Source organism: Melanerpes formicivorus, unplaced genomic scaffold, assembly GCF_026170545.1.
Source record: "Melanerpes formicivorus ecotype bairdi unplaced genomic scaffold, bMelFor1.0.p_v2 SCAF_133, whole genome shotgun sequence".
NCBI lineage: Eukaryota > Metazoa > Chordata > Aves > Piciformes > Picidae > Melanerpes > Melanerpes formicivorus.
The window spans coordinates 93,713-110,000 of NW_027142485.1; positions in this window are offsets into that span (position 1 = coordinate 93,713).

The following is a 16,288-nucleotide window of genomic DNA, read 5'->3' on the forward strand; positions in this document are numbered from 1 at the left end:
AAGAGCCGCAATTCGTGTAGAACGAGTAGCGGGCAATTGAAATTGAGGAGGATGCTGATGGAGTGGCAGACGATGTGCAAGGAGAGAGGAGGGGGGAGGAGGGCAGGGTGTGCCTTCTGAGTCTCTCTTTTTCGTCTCGGTTAGAACCAAACGCCACAGCAGCTGAATCGGGAGTAGCCTGCTCTGCTTTTTTCGATTGCAATGTCCGTGACGATCCGTCACACGGTGCTATAGCGAAAAGCTGCTCTTTTAAGCATTTAGCACCTCATCCCACAGCTGGGCTGCAATTTCGTCCTGTGCTTCGGAAGTAAAAGCTTATTGCCATGGGGATGACTCTGGGCACAGGCTAATAGCCCTTTTAAGATCCCAGAATTGCCAGTAATACCTCTCATGGAGAGGATAGGTGGAGGGCGTATAGCACAGCCTCTTCTGTTTGGTGGCATGCTGCCCCTTGCCCCTCCTCTGGTAGCTCACCGGGCCAGGGTGAGATTCACTTCCTTTTTGAGCGCGTGCTGCTAATTTTTTCTGCACTGGGGCAGTGCTATTCGACCGGCTTTCCGTATCGCTCGAACGTACCTCTCTCTGCTGAGTCGATCAGTATGGTACTCCGAGGATCCCTTGTCCACGAGTTCAGGTTTATTCGGGCGCCAGATATGGATACCAGCGACGGAGATTGGAATCAATACGGCTGACCAATATGATCGAGTATTGTTCCTTTATTGTTCCAGTGTTGCAGGCTGATGGTGCAGGCCTGAGGTGCAGGCCTATGGAGCAGGCCTGTAGTGCAAGTGTAGCACAGTAAAGTGTAGAAGAAACAGGAGACAGGAAAGGCAGAAGTGCGGAGCGAGGGAACTGCTACAACTTATATAAACTCAGAGTCCCTTGTTGGCATAGCTCCATTGGTTCCCTAGGAGTGACCACACATTGCACTATTACAGATTATTGGTCCAACTACTAATGACACAACGAGGTTTGTTGATGCAGGTGCATGTCCTGTTGTCCCAAGATATCTGTCCATGTTTATAGCTACCAGTGTCTTGTTTTAGTTACATGCTGCAGGCACAGCACTGTTTTGCTCCACTGCTAGCTGGCTCTGCATTTATGCTGAGCATGGCTGTCGTGGGGTTGGAAGGGTAAGGCCAAGAAGCCTCTTCCCTCCCCCCTGTAAAGTAAAGGGAAAGAAAATTGAAGGGAAAGGGAAAAAAAAAGAAAAAAACCTCACAGCTGAATTAGCAAAGCAGTGGAGCTCTATATTTACAAAGCAATGTAGGATATGCAGGGGAATATATACAAATTTACAATATTTACAATATATACAAAGATATACAATAAAGTAACACAGAAATGAGAGTTCCCCCCTCAACAGAGGGGGTTCCCCACCTCCGCTCTCCCCTCTCTCCCCCCCTTTCCCCAGAGCAGGTCAGAAAAGAGAGAGAGAGAGAAAGAAAGAAGTTAAAAGCAGTTTTGTGTAAATTGGAAAGCACTTAATACAGGCCTTATATCTTATCGGTTTCAAGGCCGAAGTCTTGGCAGAAAGCCCAGCACAGAAAGCTGCTGCCCAAACAAGAGGCGGAAGCAAGACTGCAGATAGAAGTGCCGGAGTGCCCAGGATACTCCTCCTGCACTCCCAGTTCAGAAGGTGCTTCCTCCCACTTCACCAATGAAATTAGTTTAGATTATTTTTTCCGTTTACCAACATCCATTCTGCCCCTGTACACTGCACTGGTTAGGCCACACCTCAAGTACTGTGTCCAGTTCTGGGCCCCTCAGTTTAGGAAGGATGTTGACTTGCTGGAATGAGTCCAGAGGAGAGCAACAAAGTTGGTGAGGGGTTTGGAACACAAGCCCTATGAGGAGAGGCTGAGGGAGCTGGGGCTGCTTAGCCTGGAGAAGAGGAGACTCAGGGGGGACCTTATCACTCTCTACAACTACCTGAAGGGAGGTTGTAGACAGGCTGATGATGGTCTCTTCTCCCAGGCACCCAGTACCAGAACAAGAGGACACAGTCTCAGGCTGCGCCAGGGGAGGTTCAGGTTGGATGTTAGGAAGAAGTTCTATACAGAAAGAGTGATTGCGCTATGGAATGGGTTGCCCGGGGAGGTGGTGGAGTCGCCGTCATTGAGGGTGTTCAGAAGGAGACTTGATGGGGTGCTTGGTGCCATGGGTTAGCTGTTTGGGTGGGTTGATGGGTTGGACACGATGATCTTGAAGGTCTCTTCCAACCTGGTTTGGTTTATTCTAATAAAGGTTTATTTTATTCATCTGTCCACCATATTCCCTTTCTTAAAGGCACAGCCTAAAATGGTCACAGTCCACCCCTTCTAAACAATTTCATTGGCTGTTCATACTGTCCTTCCGATACAAAATGATATTTACAGTTCGTGAGTAAAGTTCATAGTCCATTCCGGCTATGCTCAGATGTAGATGATTCAAAAGTCCAAGAAAATCAGAAAATGAGAAAAATGGAAAACAGTTCATTTTCTTCGCCAACGAAGCAAAGAAAAGTGAAACAGGGATTCTCAGGGTCTCTTAGTTGACTCAGGGCTCTCAGGGATCTCAGGGTTCGTGCACCGCAGATTCCTCGTTGATTCTTCCTTTGGACGCGATGTAGCTGTACAACAGTTTGAAATTAACCTCTTTCAGCTAAAGTTAAATTTCTTTGTGGAATACACTGAATTTCACCATTCTCTTGCATTACCCAATAAGTGTGACCCGGACCTTCAGCTGAAACCACCCCTCGGACAGGTTTAGCCTCTCCTGAGGGTGAAAATACCCAAATAGTTTTACCTAACAGATTCTTTTCTCTAACAACAGGAACTCTATCACCATCTATTTTCTGTAGCAAATCTGAATGTGCAGGTCCAGCTCGGTTCACTGAACCTCTACTATTTACCAGCCAGGTTGCTTGTGCTAAATGTTTTTCCCAGTTTTTCAAAGATCCACCCCCCATGGCTTTGAGAGTGGTCTTCAACAAACCGTTGTAGCGTTCAATCTTCCCTGAAGCTGGTGCATAGTAGGAAATGTGGAATATCCACTCAATGCCGTGCTCTTTGCCCCAGTTCTTTACAAGGTTGTTCTTGAAATGAGTTCCGTTGTCTGACTCAATCCTCTCTGGAGTTCCGTGTCTCCACAGGATTTGTCTCTCCAGACCGAGAATGGTGTTGCGTGCAGTTGCATGTGGAACTGGATAAGTTTCCAACCATCCAGTGTTTGCCTCTACCATAGTAAGCACGTATTGCTTACTAGAACGAGAACGTGGTAGAGTGATGTAGTCAATCTGCCAATCTTCACCATATTTGTACTTGGACCATCTGTCACCATACCACAAGGGCTTAATTTGCTTTGCCTGCTTAATAGCAGCACAAAAGTCACAGTCATGGATGACTTGTGTGATAGCATCCATGGAAATGTCTATGGATCTGTCACGAGCCCATTGGTATGTGGCATCTCTGCCTTGATGTCCTGACGAATCATGAGCCCACCGAGCCAAGAATATGTCACCTCGGTGTTTCCAGCCGAGATCAAGATTAGAGTCCATGTCTTCTTGAGAAACTCTTGCAGCTAGATCTGCCTGATGGTTGTGTTGCTGTTCCTCAGTAGCTTTGCTCTTAGGAATGTGAGCATCGATGTGTCTCACTTCCACTGGAATTCTCTCAATTCGATCAGCAATGTCCTGCCACAGGTCGGCTGCCCAGATGGGTTTTCCTTTTCTCTGCCAACCACTCTTCTTCCAGTTCTTTAGCCAACCCCATAGAGCATTGGCTACCATCCATGAGTCGGTGTAGAGATAAAGCTTTGGCCATCTCTCACGTTCAGCTACGTCAAGAGCTAGCTGGACAGCTTTTACCTCTGCGAACTGACTGGATTCTCCTTCTCCATCCTTCGCCTCTGCAACTCGGCGTGTTGGACTCCACACTGCAGACTTCCACCTTCGCTTGTTTCCAACAAGACGACAGGAACCGTCTGTGAACAAATCATATTTCTTTTCATCATCAGAAAGGTCATTGTAAGGAGGAGCTTCCTCAGCACGAGTTACTTTCTCCTCTGGAGGTTTAGCACAGTTGATGCCTTCAGGTCAACTTGAGATCACCTCCACTAGACCAGGTCTTTCAAGTTTTCCCATTCGAGCTCTCTGTGTTATCAGAGCCATCCACTTAGACCATGTTGAGTCTGTGGCATGATGTGGTGTGGATCCTTTGCCTTTGAACATCCAATTCAAAACTGGTAATCTGGGAGCTAAGAGAAGTTGTGATTCAGTTCCAATCACTTCAGAAGATGCCTTTACTACTTCATAGGCGGCTAAAATTTCTTTCTCTGTTGGAGTATAGTTAGCCTCTGAATCTCTGTAACCTCGACTCGAGGAACCAAGAGGTCGTCCACGTGTCTCCCCTGGAGCTTTTTGCCACAAGCACCAGGTTGGACCATTGTCACTTGCAGCCGTGTACAAAATGTTCTTAATGTCTGGACCACCTCGGACAGGTCCCAGACCCATTGCTTGAACTACCTCTAGCTTTATCTGGTCAAAGGCTGCTTCTTGTTCAGGTCCCCAGTGGAAATGGTTTCTCTTTCGAGTCACATCATACAGAGGTTTCACAATCTGACTGTATCCAGGAATGTGTAGTCTCCAAAATCCCACTATCCCCAAGAAACGTAGGGTCTCTTGCTTGTTTGTGGGACTTGCCATGGTAGAGACTCTATTTACCACATCCACTGGAGTGTGTCGGCGTCCATCCTGCCATCGCACTCCCAGAAATTGAATCTCTGTGGTAGGCCCTTTCACCTTGTCTCGTTTGATGGCAAAACCTGCATTCAGAAGAATGCCAATGATTTTGTTACCTTTCTCGAAGACTTCCTCAGCAGTTTTACCCCAGACGATGATATCATCGATGAACTGGATGTGTTCTGGAGCACCGCCTTTCTCCAGAGCATTGTGGATCACTGCATGACAGATGCTTGAGCTGTGGATCCAGCCCATTGGCAGCCTGTTGAAAGTGTACTGGATTCCTCTCCAGGTGAAAGCAAACTGAGGCCTGCATTCCTCTGCTATGGGAATAGAAAAAAATGCATTAGCAATGTCTATGGTAGCATACCATTTAGCCTCTTTGAATTCCAGCTCATACTGTAGCTCCATCATGTCTGGTACTGCTGCACTCATAGATGGTGTCACTTCATTTAGGGCTCGGTAGTCTACTGTCAGACGCCAGTCTCCCTTCTGCTTCCGCACAGGCCACACTGGACTGTTGAAAGGTGAATGAGTTTTGCTGACGACTTTCTGATTCTCCAACTGACGAATCAGATTCTGAATGGGCAACAAAGAGTCACGGTTGGTTCTGTATTGTCTGTGATGCACAGTCTGAGAAGCAAACAGCAATTTAATGTCCTGTATCTTGTGTTGTCCCACAACTGCAGAGTCCTCAGAAAGCTCAGGTCTAGCAGACAGATTCACGTTTTGTCCATCAATTTCTACAGAAGCTACTCCAAATGCGCATTTGTAACCTCTAGGCTCTTTGAAACGCCCTTCTCTCAGAAAATCAATTCCCAAAATACAAGGTGCATCAGGTCCGGTCACAACTGTATGCTTCCTCCATTGTTTACCAGTTAAACTTATATCAACCTCCACCTTACTTAACTCTTGAGAGCCACCAGTGACTCCCAGGATAGTTATAGAATAGAATAGAATAGAATAGAATAGAATAGAATAGAATAGAATAGAATAGAATAGAATAGAATAGAATAAACCAGGTTGGAAGAGACCTTCGAGATCATCGCGTCCAACCTATCACCCAACACCACCCAATCAACTAACCCATGTAACCAAGCACCCTGTCAAGTCTCCTCCTGAACACCTCCAGTGACGGCGACTCCACCACCTCCCCAGGCAGCCCATTCCAATGGGCAATCACTCTCTCCGTGTAAAACTTCCTCCTGACCTCCAGCCTGAACTTCCCCTGGCGCAGCCTGAGACTGTGTCCTCTTGTTCTGGTGCTGGTTGCCTGGGAGAAGAGACCAACCTCTGCCTGTTTACAACCCCCCTTCAGGTAGTTGTAGAGAGCAATAAGGTCACCCCTGAGTCTCCTCCTCTCCAGGCTAAGCAGCCTCAGCTCCCTCAGTCTCTCCTCATAGGGCTTGTGTTCCAAGCCCCTCACTAACTTCGTTGCCCTTCTCTGGACTCGTTCCAGCAAGTCAACATCCTTCCTAAACTGAGGGGCCCAGAACTGGACACAGTACTCGAGGTGTGGCCTAACCAGTGCAGTGTACAGGGGCAGAATGACCTCCCTGCTCCTGCTGGCCACACTGTTCTTAATGCAGGCCAGGATGCCATTGGCCCTCTTGGCTGCCTGGGCACACTGCAGGCTCATGTTCATCCTACCATCAACCAGCACCCCCAGGTCCCTCTCTGCCTGGCTGCTCTCCAGCCACTCTGACCCCAGCCTGTAGCACTGCATGGGGTTGTTGTGGCCAATGTGCAGAACCCGGCACTTGGATGCGTTAAATCTCATGCCGTTGGACTCTGCCCATCTGTCCAGCCTGTCGAGGTCTCTCTGCAAAGCCTCTCTACCCTCTAGCAGATCAACTCCTGTCCCCAGCTTGGTGTCATCAGCAAATTTACTGATGATAGACTCAATGCCCTCATCCAGATCATCAATAAAGATGTTAAAGAGCATGGGGCCCAGCACTGATCCCTGGGGGACTCCGCTACTGACTGGCTGCCAGCTGGATGTGGCACCATTCACCACCACTCTCTGGGTTCGGCCAGCCAGCCAGTTCCTAACCCAGCTCAGAGTGCTGCTGTCCAAGCCATGGGCTGACAGCTTGGCCAGCAGTTTGCTATGGGGGACGGTGTCAAAGGCCTTGCTGAGGTCCAGGTAAACTACATCCACAGGCCTCCCCACATCCACCAGGCGGGTCACCTGATCATAGAAGGAGATCAGGTTGGTCAGGCAGGACCTGCCCTTCCTAAATCCATGTTGGCTGAGCCTGATCCCTTGGCCATCCTGTAAGTGTTGTGTTATTGCACTCAGGATGACCTGTTCCATGAAGAGTTATAGACTCTGATCCCTGATAATTTGATGGTATTATGGTGCACTGAGGTCCTGTGTCAACCAAGACCCTGTACTTCTGAAATTGTGAAGTGCCAGGCCACTGGATGTACACATCCCAATAGATTCTATTATCTCTGTTATCCCTATCCTCCCCCTGGCGGGAGGCAGGGCACCCCTAGTTGTGGGGAACATGCGCACGTGCATTGCACATAGTTTGCAGGCTTGTAACTTTGCATGTTATAACTGGAGCCACTGTGGGAGCCACAAGAGTTGTTCCTGGGAACTGCGGAAGCAACAGCTACCCTTCTGGTATTGCTGCGGAAGTAACAGCTACCCTTCTGGTATTGCTACCTCGGGTTCTGCCACTTTGCAATTCCCTCAGCCTCCTGAAAATATTAGAAGTTGGTTGGCCATCCCAGTGGTTCATGTTCTCACCAAACTGATCACGCAGAGATATCCAAATTGTTCTACGTGACTGCCTTGGTGGTCTGTTTTGGAATGGCCTGTTTTGGAATGACCTGTTTTGGAATGACCTCCTTGGAGGACGTGTATTCCTCACAGATGAAACTTGTATCCACCTGGAGGAAGAATTGAAATTATACCTCTGTGCCAATTGGGATATGGAATCTTTCAGATCCTTCATGCAACTCTCAATTTTTCCAGACAGGGTTTCAATGGCTGAAACCAAAGAACCACGTGACATGCTATCCTCTAATTGTCTCATTTGATCACTGAATTGGCCAACCGTAGGAGAAGCTCCACCATAATTTCTTGACACAATTCTGCTTGCCAGAATGTTTGCATAATTAGAAGGAGCAAGTTTGATGATCTTTTTAGCAAGACCAATACCCACAGGAATGTCATCAGGATTCAGAGTTTCATGTTCACCATAGAGTAGCTCTCTAACAGCAAATTCTCTCAAGCGCTTATTTCCCTCATCTATGGTAGTCCAGGGTTTAGGATTCCATGGGAGATAATCTCGGGAAGCAGTTGAATTTAACATCCTCAGGGCAATCAGGAGGAAGTATTCCAAGCTCACGACCCTAGACTTTAGGCGTGCAGATTTTGATCGCTTCAGGGATCTGCTAGCCAAAGTGTCGTGGGACAAAGCCCTGGAGGGAAGAGGGACCGAGGACAGCTGGTCAGTATTCAAGGACCACCTCCTCTGTGTCCAGGAGCTCTGTGTACCAACAAAGAGAAAAGCAGGTAAGAATGCTAGGAGGCCTGCCTGGATGGGCAAGGAGCTACTGGACACACTATTACTTAAAAGGAAACTCTACAGGAAGTGGAGGGAAGGACAGGTAGAACAGGGGGAATATAAGGAAGCTGCCCGAGCAGCAAGAGTCCTGGTTAGGAAAGCCAAAGCAGAGTTTGAATTGAATCTAGCCAGGGAGATTAAAGGGAACACTAAGAACTTGTACAGGTATATTAATGGGAAGAAGAAGACTAGGGAAGGTGTGGGCCCCCTCAGAAAGGAAAATGGTGACATGGTCACAAGTGATGAGGAAAAGGCTGAGGTACTTAATAACTTCTTTACCTCAGTCTTCACTGCAAGGGCCTCTAGCCACACTCCTGATGTTATGGAAGTCAAAGCCAGGGACGGGGAGGAAGAACTGCCCATTGTAAGTGCAGATCAGGTTCGTGATCATCTGAAGAACCTGAAAGTGTTCAAGTCCATGGGACCCGACGGGATACACCCACGGGTACTGAGAGAACTGGCAGATGAGGTTGCTAACCCCTCTCTATTATATTTCAAAAGTCATGGCAATCTGGGGAAGTCCCCACAGACTGGAAAAGGGGAAACATTGCCCCCATCTTCAAAAAGGGTAAGAAGGAGGAACCAGGGAACTACAGGCCAGTCAGTCTCACCTCTGTGCCTGGAAAGATCATGGAGCAGATCCTCCTGGAGTCACTACTCGCTCAAAAGAATAGTGAAGAGGTGATTGGGAACAGTCAGCATGGCTTTGCCAAGGGCAAATCCTGCCTGACCAACCTGGTGGCCTTCTATGAGCAGGTGACAAAATTAATAGATGAGGGGCGAGCAACTGATGTCGTTTACCTGGACCTGAGCAAAGCCTTCGACACTGTCCCGCACCACATCCTGGTCTCCAAACTGGTGACACATGGGTTTGATGGGTGGACCACTAGATGGATAAGGAACTGGCTTGATGGCCGCACCCAAAGAGTGGCTGTCAATGGCTCCATGTCCCAGTGGAGGCCAGTGACAAGCGGAGTCCCTCAGGGACCAGTCCTGGGACCTGTCTTATTCAACATCTTTGTGGGGGACATGGACAGTGGCATTGAGTGCACCCTCAGCAAGTTTGCTGATGACACCAAGCTGTGTGGTGCAGCAGACACGCTGGAGGGAAGGGAGGCCATCCAGAGGGACCTTGACAGGCTGGAGAGGTGGGCACAAGCCAACCTCATGAAGTTCAATAAGAGCAAGTGCACGGTCCTGCATCTGGGTCGAGGCAATCCCAGGCACAAATACAGGCTGGGCAGTGACTGGCTGGAAAGTAGCCCTGAGGAGAGAGACTTGGGGGTGCTGGTGGACAAAAAGCTCAACATGAGCTCTCAATGTGCACTTGCAGCCCGCAAAGCCAATCAGATCCTGGGCTGCATCAGGAGAAGTGTGGCTAGCAGGTCGAGGGAGGTGATCCTCCCCCTCTACTCAGCCCTGGTGAGACCCCACCTGGAGTACTGTGTCCAGTTCTGGAGCCCCTATTACAAGAGGGATGTGGAGGTGCTGGAACGTGTCCAGAGAAGGGCCACAAGGATGATCAGAGGGCTGGAGCACCTCTCCTATGAGGACAGACTGAAGGAGTTGGGGCTGTTCAGTCTGCAGAAGAGAAGGCTCCGAGGTGACCTAATTGTCGCCTTCCAGTATCTGGAAGGGGCCTACAGGAAGGCTGGGGAAGGACTTATCAGTATGTCAGGTAGTGATAAGACTAGGGGGAATGGAATGAAGCTGGAGGTGGGGAGATTCAGGCTAGATGTGAGGAGGAGGTTCTTCACCATGAGAGTGGTGAAACCCTGGAATGTGTTGTCCAGGGAGGTGGTTGAGGCCCCGTCCCTGGGGGTGTTTAAGAGCAGGCTGGATGAGGCTCTGTCCAGCCTGATCTAGTGTGGGGTGTCCCTGCCCATGGCAGGGGGGTTGGAACTAGATGATCCTTGTGGTCCCTTCCAACCCTGAATGAAACTATGAAACTATGGAAGTATCTCAGGGCAACCGCCATTAAAAGGCGTATCCACAGATTAACCTTACCGAGAGCCCTGCCTAGATGTCTATCTATTCTATTATCCATTGAGAGAGTTCCTAACTGAGCTGCTGATTTGTCTCCCACTGTTAGAGCTGGAGCACCTGTATCATAACACCTGCTAAGCCAAGCTAGAACTGGCTCCTTATCTGCCCTGGTGAAATCTTTACGGACATTTCTCAATTCCTCACGTGGTGACGAACACTCTGAAATATCATCTTCTTCTTCGTCTCCCTGAATTTTTTGTCTATATTATCCTGCTGTCATTCTCCTGAGGATCTCTTTAAGCTGAGAACCACCTTTGCCAGCTGCTTTCCTAACTTCATCTCCATCCTGCTTTGATCTCACTAGGTTAGCTAGATCTTTAAAACAAACCTTCTCTTCCTCCTGAGCAGGATCTTTTAGAGTAGAGGGCCCCTCACCAGGATCAGTCTCCAGCTCTTCTTCTCCATCTTTGGCCTTTCCACCTCTAGTCTTTAAAACAGCCACCTTAACTGGAGCTGTGTTTGAATTTACAGCCACCTTAATGGAAGCTGACAGGTCCTGAGATAAATCAGCTGCTGGGGCAGTGACTTCCGGTCCCACCGAGGCAGTGGGCGGAAGTCACGTTGCTCCATTAATGGCCGACGGAGAGGAAGAAGGAGGAGAAGGAGTAGGAGAAGGAGTAGGCGCCATGTTGATACCAGCCGATGTCCTTGGCAACTTGTTAGAATCAGCAGAAAAGTCATTTAGAGCTGCTTTACCAATTAACTTTTTAGCCTTCTTTTTAGCTGACACAGATTCTGCACATCCCTCATCACTAGATGATTCTGGGACTGATCCAGAGCCACGGCGTTTTCTTTTTGATCTAGTTTTAATAACTAAACATGCCCTGGACACCTTTCTCTCTTGCCGCAAAGAGACCAGCAGATACACATTAATTATCACCATCAGCAGAATTATAGACATGAAATAAATCACCTTGGGATCCCAGGCATCACCTAAAGTTACTGTCTCCTCAGGCGGAATCTTAAAACCCTTTATCTCAATTGGGAGAGTGGTGGAGGTAACATTCCTGTATCTCACTGGCCATAATAAATTAATACATTTTCCATACCATAATTTAACTCTATACATAACCCACATATAAATTGTCCGCACCAAATATTTACCCAGGTAATCCAAAATCAAACCCAAACAATATCTGTAAATCAGAGCCCCAAAAATTGAAAAGAATAATCACTCCACAAACCACAATACCTTCATGTTTGCTAATTCATCTAGAAAACACTAAATCAATCAAGTAATAAATTAAACTAATTATCTGCCGCACGTTGGGTACGCCAATAAAAAAAATGTGGTGGGTGGAAGGTAAGGCCAAGAAGCCTCCTCCCTTCCCCCTTGTAAGGTAAAGGGAAAGGTTAAGGGGGCAACGTCAACCGGCCACATAAGGTCACCCCTGAGTCTCCTCCTCTCCAGGCTAAGCAGCCCCAGCTCCCTCAGCCTCTCCTCATAGGGCTTGTGTTCCAAACCCCTCACCAACTTTGTTGCCCTTCTCTGGACTCGTTCCAGCAAGTCAACATCCTTCCTAAACTGAGGGGCCCAGAACTGGACACAGAACTCGAGGTGTGGCCTAACCAGTGCAGTGTACAGGGGCAGAATGACCTCCCTGCTCCTGCTGGCCACACTGTTCTTGATGCAGGCCAGGATGCCATTGGCCCTCTTGGCTGCCTGGGCACACTGCAGGCTCATGTTCAGCCTACCATCAACCAGCACCCCCAGGTCCCTCTCTGCCTGGCTGCTCTCTAGCCACTCTGACCCCAGCCTGTAGCACTGCATGGGGTTGTTGTGGCCAATGTGCAGCACCCGGCATTTGGATGTGTTAAATCTCATGCCGTTGGATTCTGCCCATCTGTCCAGCCTGTCGAGGTCTCTCTGCAGAGCCTCTCTACCCTCCAGCAGATCAACTCTTGCCCCCAGCTTGGTGTCATCAGCAAATTTACTGATGATGGACTCAATGCCCTCATCCAGATCATCAATAAAGATGTTAAAGAGCACAGGGCCCAGCACTGATCCTTGGGGCACACCACTAGTGACTGGCTGCCAGCTGGATGTGGCACCATTCACCACCACTCTCTGGGTTCGGCCCTCCAGCCAGTTCCTAACCCATCGCAGTGTGCTCCCGTCCAAGCCATGGGCTGACAGCTTGGCCAGCAGTTTGCTATGGGGGACGGTGTCAAAGGCCTTGCTGAGGTCCAGGTAGACTACATCAACAGGCCTCCCCACATCCACCAGGCGGGTCACCTGATCATAGAAGGAGATCAGGTTGGTCAGGCAGGACCTGCCCTTCCTAAATCCATGCTGGCTAGGCCTGATCCCTTGGCCATCCTCTAAGTGTTGTGTTATTGCACTCAGGATGACCTGTTCCATGATCTTGCCTGGCACTGAGGTCAGGCTGACAGGCCGGTAATTCCCTGGCTCATCCAACCGGCCCTTCTTATGGATGGGCACCACGTTGGCCAGCTTCCAGTCCTCTGGGACCTCGCCAGTGAGCCAGGACTGCTGGAAAATTATGGAGAGTGGCTTGGCCAGCTCATCTGCCAGCTCTCTCAGCACCCTAGGATGAGTCCCATCTGGTCCCATGGACTTGTGGGGATCCAAGCTGCTAAGGAGAGTTCCAACCACCGCCTCATGGAACATAGGGAAACTGTGCAGCTCCCTGGCTCCTTCTGCTAGCTCTGCAGGCCAGCTGTCAGGAAGACGTTCTGCCCTTCTAGTAAAAATTGAGGCAAAGAAGGTGTTAAGTATCTCTGCCTTTTCCTTATCCTTGGTTACAATGTTCCCCTCCGTATCCACCAAGGAGTGGAGGTTTTCCTTCCCCTTCCTCTTACTATTAATGTATTTATAGAAGGACTTTTTGTGGTCCTTCTCAGTAGAGGCCAGTTTAAGCTCCAAATGTGCTTTTGCCTCCCTAATTCTCTTCCTACAACACCTAGCAACATCCTTAAACATTCTGTGGGTTGCCTCCCCTCGCTTCCAAAGGTGATACACCCTCTTTTTTTCCCTCAGTTCCATTAAAAGATTATGAACCATCCAGGCTGGCCGTCTGCCCCGGCGGCTCATCTTCTGGCACATTGGCACAGCCTGTCCCTGAGCCTTCAACAATTCTTCATTGAAGTAGGTCCAGCTCTCCTGGACCCCTTTGTTTTTAAGGGCTTTATCCCAAGGAACCCTCTGAATTAGTTCCTTGAGTAACCCGAAGTCTGCCCTCCGGAAGTCCAGAGTGGAGGTCTTCTTGCCGCCCCTCTTGGCTTGACCAAAAACCGAGAATTCAATTATCTCGTGGTCACTGGACCCCAAACACCCTCCAACCACCACATCGCCCACCAGTCCTTCCCTGTTGGTGAAGAGGAGGTCAAGCATAGCCTTGCCCCTGGTAGGCTCTCGCAGCACCTGGGATAAGAAGCTGTCCTCCATGCATTCTAAAAACCTTCTAGACTGTCTCCTCTCTGCCGTGTTGAGTTCCCAGCAGATGTCAGGCAGGTTGAAGTTGCCCATGAGAACAAGGTCCGGAGATCTTGAGACAGCCCTAAGCTGCCTATAGAATGCTTCGTCAACATCTTCCTCCTGGTTGGGTGGTCTATAACAGACTCCAACCAGGGTGTCTGCCCTGCTGGTCTTCCCTCTAATTCTTATCCACAAGCATTCAACCCGATCGTCCCTAGTCTCCATCTCAATGGCATCTAGTGCCTTCCTGATGTAAAGGGCCACCCCTCCACCCCTTCTTCCTCGCCTGTCTCTCCTGAAGAGCTTGTAACCGTCAATTGCAGCGCTCCAGTCGTGTGAGTCGTCCCACCACGTCTCTGTGATGGCAACTATATCATAATTTTCCTGCTGCATCAAGGCTTCCAGCTCCTCCTGTTTGTTACCCATGCTTCGTGCATTAGTGTACATGCACTTCAGCTGGGCTGCTGGTTTCCCCTCCAACTCTAGCTTGTCGCCCCCAGACTCTTGTCTGAGAGGACTCTTTTCAGCCCCTTCCCCCTTCGAAACTAGTTTAAAGCCCTGTCGATGAGACCCGCCAATTCCCTACCCAGGGGAGGTTCCTGCGCCAGGGGAGGTTCAGGTTGGATGTTAGGAAGAAATTCTATACAGAAAGAGTGATTGCGCTATGGAATGGGTTGCCCGGGGAGGTGGTGGAGTCGCCGTCATTGAGGGTGTTCAGAAGGAGACTTGATGGGGTGCTTGGTGCCATGGGTTAGCTGTTTGGGTGGGTTGATGGGTTGGACACGATGATCTTGAAGGTCTCTTCCAACCTGGTTTGGTTTATTCTATTCTAATAAAGGTTTATTTATTCTATCTTTGGGGGACAGTCCGTTCTCATATACAGTGATCTTTCCCCTTCTCTGGGACAGATGTACTCTATCTGTTGCCAGCTGGCCTGGTGCAGTGGAAAGTTTCCCAATATCAAAAAACCCAAAATTCTTTTGACTGCACCAGCCTCTAAGCCACTTGTTAACTATAGCTGCTGACCTGTTCCTTACTGTATTCCCTCCTGCAGTTAAGGGTATTGATGAAAAAATTATTTGTGCCCCTGACCCCTGAACCAGGTTTCCCAGGGCCCTGAAGTCATCTTTGATAGCCCTGGGAGTTCTGGTTGCAACATCATCATTCCCTAACTGCATAACTAGTAAGGGGTAGTAGTCAGAGGGCTGTACCAGTTTAGGCAGCCTACTGGTAACATCATTAACTTGGGCTCCATGTGTATTGGGAGAAGGAAAATAATTTGTGGAAGCATTTTCTATTTATTTTTAAGTGATCAGTATGCTTTGCAATGTCTGTTAATCCCTTCCCTAACACCTTTTAGACTGATCACAGTTTCTATGATGGACACAGAGACTGTCATTTCTTGTAAATTTGATGAAAATAAATCACAGAACGGTAGAAGTTAGAAGAGACCTCTAGGGATCATCTAATCCAACCCCTCTGCTAAAGCAGGTTTGCCTAGAGCAGGTTGCATTCAGGAATATTTTGACAGTGTCCAAGGAGACTCCTCCACGTCTCTGGGCAGCCTCTTTCAGTTTTCTGTCACCCTCACAGGAAAGAAGTTTTCCTTGTGGTTAGGTAGAACTTCTTGTGTTCTAATTTTTGCTCCTTACTCTTTGTCCTGTTGCTGGGCACCACTGAAAAAAGTCCAGCCGCATCCTCTTGACACTTGTACTTTAGATATTGATAAGCACTGAGAGGAGGAGGGCCAGGAGAACCTGCTTCAAAATACTTACATGTTTCCGGTTGGAGGCTGGGCTAAAAGGGTGAATACCTAAAGAAAATATTTTGTCTGACTGCTCAACAGCTGGAAAAGATGTCCAGCTAATCAAACACCAGCTAAATGGTTGCCAAGTGTATTGTGAAGATTTTTGTCAGGCCAACAGCCAAGGTGAGCCAGGCAGGAAACACGTGTTGACTAATGGTGTTAGGAAGGGAGGGAGAGTACAGAAATTAATCTGGGGGCACTATGGGAAGATAAGGGATAGGTCTGGTGGAAATAGGGTCTGCTGGTCTCTAGGGTCCCTTCCAGTGTAAGCCATTTTATGATTCTGTGAAATACCAGAAGGAGCTGGGAACAGAGGCGTAGAGAGGACACAGAAAGACTGTGGTAGCGTCTAGGGCAGTGTGGTAGCTTGAGTATTGTTGTGGTATTACAGGGAATATGGTGGAGCACCATGATACTGCCATGGAAGGTATTTGATATAAAGTTGGTGGGGGGAAATCATTATTTCTATGATTCATAAGACAATTTTATCTTTTTACAGTTCTATGTTAAGCCAATGAGAGGTTGCTGAAGAGTTCTAAAATGTGCTTGCACCCTAAAGCTTCTGGCAAGAGAAGCCCAGACCAGTCTCCTGGGCATGAGACACAGCAATGAGCTTGGAGCATGAGCAGTGGAGGAAGGCACTCTGGATCCAGTGGAGGAACAATTGTCAGTGTTACTGGAAGAAGAGAGGTGGT